The sequence below is a fragment of the Pinus tabuliformis genome, chromosome 9 (assembly GCF_031772625.1).
Source record: "Pinus tabuliformis cultivar Carrire ecotype Pingquan chromosome 9, CPIR1, whole genome shotgun sequence".
NCBI lineage: Eukaryota > Viridiplantae > Streptophyta > Pinopsida > Pinales > Pinaceae > Pinus > Pinus tabuliformis.
The window spans coordinates 1,235,445,252-1,235,450,632 of NC_142307.1; the positions used below are offsets into that span (position 1 = coordinate 1,235,445,252).

Consider the following 5,381-nt stretch of genomic DNA (forward strand, 5'->3'; position numbering starts at 1 on the left):
AATATGAGTATAGACTCAGATCTAAAATTGGGTAGTTCGGGATTGGGACCCATTTACATTCTTTCTCTCATACTTGATTCATGTCAAATATTCTCAATAGACATTCAAATAACATTTCATTTCATTGAATTAATTTGATAATAAGCCATGGACGAAACAAAATATGTGAATCAATTAGAATTGATTGTATTTATTGTTCGGTCCTTTGGTCTTCCACTCATGGTGGGTGGGATAATAATGAAGAAGTTGACGTAAAAATATAAGAATTTGATCTATTTCAAAGGAGTATATTCATGTTCCTATTTCCCTAATATAATACTTTCTGGCTGGATATTTTCATTAATATATAGTCTCATTCCTACCTATTCTTGCATCCTTTATTTCCAGAGCTTTGGCTCCCATTGGTCAAGAACCGGACTACTAGTTACGAATCAAGTATCGAACCAATGGGAAGATACTTGGATCCGATCTAAGATCATTATATGTTCGCTCCAGTTCTTGTTGTTCTTGATGTTGGAACAGTCTCCCTTTCTCTATGGGCTATGAGTTCTAGTATACAGGGTATATCTGCATTTATAGGAGCTTCAATTCTCGTGCTTATTTTCATCGTTGGTTCAGTCCATGCGTGGCGAAGAGGAACATTGGAATGGTCCTTAATTTCCGAGTGGGGGAGGGAAGTACAAAATGACATAAAGCCAATGATGAATCCTATGAAGTTACCTTTACTCGATCAAACAATTTTGAATCCAGATATTTAAACTACCCCAAACGATCTGTCGAACGAATTGGGCCAGACTCTCCAGTTTATGAACGCTCCTTTACAGTATTAATTGTGGTTTCATCAAATTCGCTTCATTAATAGATTCGCGATTCGACTCCGATCGTTACGGTCCGGTACCAAGATCTGGACCTAGACGAGCTTACCTCATTATAACAGCGGGGACTGTGACCATGAAAAAGGCTCCTTCTGTAGTGATATTTCAAATGCGGAACCAAAATATGTAGTTGCCCTGGAGCATGTACTATCACAGAGAAATGTTTGGTACAGATTATTATAGTACCGTTCGCAAAGTAGATAAGTTAATTCCTGTGGATGTCTATTCGCCAGATTGCCCACCTGAACCAGAGGCTATTATAGATGCTATAACGAAACTTCGTGAAAGAAAAGATAGTTCGATGGATATATGAGGCCCGAACTCCAACAAGGAAAGAATAAAATATTTCACTATAAATCATAGGGATCATCATATTGGATCCAGTATTCATACTAGAAACTATGGTCAAAAGTTATTACATCAATCTTATGAACCTCAATTCGAATCTACTTTCGAGATACCCTCTGCAACGTTTGGATCTACTTCAACTCTGCAATTATAGATCTATCATTGGGATAATCTATCCCATTTCGATTCGGATGGAATAGGATGAATAGATTCCGACTAGTGCCGAATTATCAGTCCCACCGTCAAATCTTGACTTCTGAGTTCTCGATCCTACTTTTTTATATGTACAGAGTATCGTGATTCAATTGGAACGGACAGAGAGGGACAATATGAGCAAAGAAGAGGGAGAGAACAGATTGATCCATCTATCTATTTTGATCGGGGTGTCTCCGTATGTAGATATACATCTAGATAGAATAGATTTAGATAGATGGATATGGAGACATGGATATTTACATCTTGCCAGGAACCAGATTTGAACTGGTGGCACGAGGATTTTCAGTCCTCTGCTCTACCAACTGAGCTATCCCGGCTCTTCCCTGTGGATCATCCTGGTACAGGGTTTTAACTTGTGTCAACTAAAAAGAAGTAAAAAGGTATTTTTACTAGTTTTTAGAATGATCTTTATTATTTTCGATCTGGAAGTCACTAATATGATAAAAATGGACTGCAATTGAATAATTTCAAAATGATCTAATCTATGTAGATCATATATCACAAAATCAATTGATCATATGATCAGCTTATTAACAGATCAACTCAACTGGTCATAAGATGGATGAAAAGATTCATGTTCTAATTTCTTCTCTTCATGAAAAAAAAATAGCGAGGTAAAAGAATCGAGAAATTAGAATGGATTCGAACCAATGGAATTGGAGAAGATAGATCAGTCCGTTCGGGAACGAACCTGGGTGGGGATAGAGGGACTTGAACCCTCACGGTCTATAAAGCCAACGGATTTTCCTCCTACTGCAATTTGCATTGTTGTTTACATTGACATGTAGAATTGGACTCTATCTTTATCCTCGTCCAACCATTTATTCCAAAAAATAATTAAATTATTCATCTAGAGTAGATAAGTTCATAATTGGATTACTTAATGTCAAATCAGTACTTCAACTCGAATCTGGCATCTATCTTATGAATAAAATGCTTGGAACGAGTTCTGATCGCCAGTTTTGTCTGATGTTATATAACATCTCTCTCCATTTTTGAGGTGTAAATAGATCGTTCTATAACTACAGTAACTACAGTATTGGACCAAATGAGATTCATTCGTTAGAATAGCTTCCATTGAGTCTCTGCACCTATCCCCTTCCTATCTTAGGAGAAGAAACATTGTCTTCATGAACCGGATTTGGCTCAGGATTACCCATTCAAAATATCCCAGGGTTCCCTGGATTTGGAAGCTATCACTTGGTAGGTTTCCATACCAAGGCTCAATTCGATCAAGTCCGTAGCGTCTACCAATTCCGCCATATCCCCTTCTCGAAGAACAAGATCATACCTTGATCTAATCCTATTATGTAATATCCATCAGCATTATTCATTGGATATTTGCTCAATATTGGGTGGGAGAAATATCCTCCCCTACTCCCCTACTCCCCTTCTCTCCCCTTCTCTATCTCTACCCCAATCGAATATGACTGGGAATCATTATATTATTTATCCATTTGAAATGCAATGTTATTATCCTCCCCTAGTCGATTTGGAAGAGTGAGTAAAACGATCGATATCAATTGACCCTTACTTCTCCTTTCTTTCCCTTGAAAGAATCTACATTCAAACAATGTTCCGTTGTAATCGTAATCTGGATTGCGTCATTGAATCTGATTCGCGCTATAATCGTTAGGATTCCAAAGGAATCTATGGATCTCACCCCAATGAAATGGGGAGTGATATTCCATCGAGCCTGCTTAGCTCAGAGGTTAGAGCATCGCACTTGTAATGCGATGGTCATCGGTTCGATCCCGATAGCTGGCTCTTTTCCGTTCCGTTCCGTTCCTCTCATTTCCATAATCCACAAAGTTTTGTTAGGATCAAGATGGAATGGAGAATACTCTTACGATCGTTCGTCGGGTCCGTCATGCCATGATCATTTACTCCCAACTAGGAACGGGATGAATGAAATGATTGGAGCTATTAGGATCAATAACAAATTGGAGAAAGATCTTCGTTTTCCATATAAAAGAATTCCAGTAGTACTCATACGGGTTATACTATTCTTTCTTCTTTCTAGCACTATTTGTTAATTGAATAAGGAGTTTCTATGTCCCGTTATCGGGGACCTCGTTTAAAAATAATACGTCGTCTGAAAACTTTACCAGGTCTCACTAGTAAAAGACCCAAAAACAGAAAGGATTCTATGAACCGGTCTTCTTCCAGGAAAATATCTCAATATCGTATCCGGCTAGAAGAAAAACAGAAATTGCGTTTTCATTACGGACTAACAGAGCGACAATTGCTGAAATATGTTCGTATTGCTAGAAGAGCCAAAGGCTCAACGGGTCAGGTCCTATTGCAATTACTTGAAATGCGTTTGGATAATATTCTTTTTCGATTGGGTATGGCTCCCACCATTCCCGGAGCTAGACAATTAGTGAATCATGGACATATCCGGGTCAATGACCATATGGTAGATATACCAAGTTACCCTTGCAAACCTCAAGATGTGATTACTATAAGAGATCAACAAAGATTGAGAGCTATCATTAAGAAGAATATAGATCTGTTCCAGAGGGATAAATTGCCAAATCATTTGACTTTTCATTCCTTACAATATAAAGGATTCATCAATCAAATAATAGATAGTAAATGGATCAATTTGAAGATTAATGAATTGCTGGTCGTAGAGTATTATTCCCGTCAAGCTTGAATCGAGAATGAAATGAAAGAGAGGGGTGGGTTGGTTGCTGGGCATCTGGAAATTATGTTCTTCTCCCTTCTTTTTCCCTTCCCCGAAGGAGACATTTTATAATCCTTACGTACGTTACTTGTTATCCGCGATACTTTTTTTTTATTGCTTCTTAAAATAGTCTTTACTTTTCCCATACCACGAACCGATGTTCGTTCTATTTTCTCTATTACAAATAGAGGTAGATTGATCCTGGAATTAGGAAATAGTCCTATTGGGATTCAATAGATTGGAAAAACAATGGATGAGAAGAAAATAGATAGTAGGGCGAAGATACGGAAAGAGAGGGATTCGAACCCTCGGTAAGCAGAAGCCTACATAGCAGTTCCAATGCTACGCCTTGAACCGCTCGGCCATCTTTCCTATGAGATCTCTTGGTTCTAATTAATAAAATGAGTCAATAGCAACTTCCTTACGAAACGAATTCTTTTTGTTCGGGTACGAACAGTTCAATCTTTCGGAAATAAATAGATAATAAATAAGGTAATGATTCAATCCCCCCCCCGGAAAGACGAAAGGACATTTTTTACAACTTCCTCTTATTTTAGGAAATCCTCAATCATCCCGGTTAATCCGACGTATTCGGATCGCCTAATCAAGAATTTAAGACAGATTAACTGATCCATTCCATATTATGATAATATATAGATCTGTAGTGATCATCTTATCAATTGTATAAGAACTAATTCTTTGGCAATGATCCTGTGTCATGATGACTATATTTTCCCGATATTCTTTTATCTATATGGATAAAGCACACAATTGCTGGGTAGGCATTTCATCCTCATTATGCAATGCTCGATCGTTTAACTCTTTCTTTGTTCGGATCATAATCGAACTGGACTTCCCGAGTTTACCCAATCTATTATTCTTTCAATACGAGCCTTTTTCCATTATTATTCATGTTACTAATGAACAATTATTCAATTTATTCCCTATCTATTCTAATTTTAAAGAATAGATTGGAATAGATTGGAATAGATTGGAATAGATAGAATGAGAACATATTTACGATTGTAAGGAAATCCATTTTATGGTATTGTGCACCAGAAAAAAATTTCGTTCATGGAATCATTTGCGTAAGGGAATGAAGGAAATTATCAAATCTGTAATTGACTATGCCTAGATCTCAGAGAAATGACAATTTTATTGATAAGACCTTCACAATTGTAGCAGATATATTATTGCGAATAATCCCGATGGCTCCGGGGGAGAAAGAAGCATTTACCTATTACAGAGATGGT

The 5,381-nt window shown here is 37.3% G+C and overlaps 3 non-coding genes across 3 annotated transcripts; 1 reads left to right on the forward strand and 2 right to left on the reverse strand.

Moving 5' to 3' along the window:
• Window positions 1-1,683: 1,683 nt before the first annotated feature.
• On the reverse strand, window positions 1,684-1,756 carry TRNAF-GAA (transfer RNA phenylalanine (anticodon GAA)). The gene has a single exon. It is a non-coding gene; the product is annotated as a tRNA-Phe (tRNA).
• A 1,377-nt stretch (window positions 1,757-3,133) lies between these two features.
• On the forward strand, window positions 3,134-3,206 carry TRNAT-UGU (transfer RNA threonine (anticodon UGU)). Its single transcript has one exon. It is a non-coding gene; the product is annotated as a tRNA-Thr (tRNA).
• A 1,207-nt stretch (window positions 3,207-4,413) lies between these two features.
• Window positions 4,414-4,500, reverse strand: TRNAS-GGA (transfer RNA serine (anticodon GGA)). Its single transcript has one exon. It is a non-coding gene; the product is annotated as a tRNA-Ser (tRNA).
• Between the last annotated feature and the right edge of the window lie 881 nt (window positions 4,501-5,381).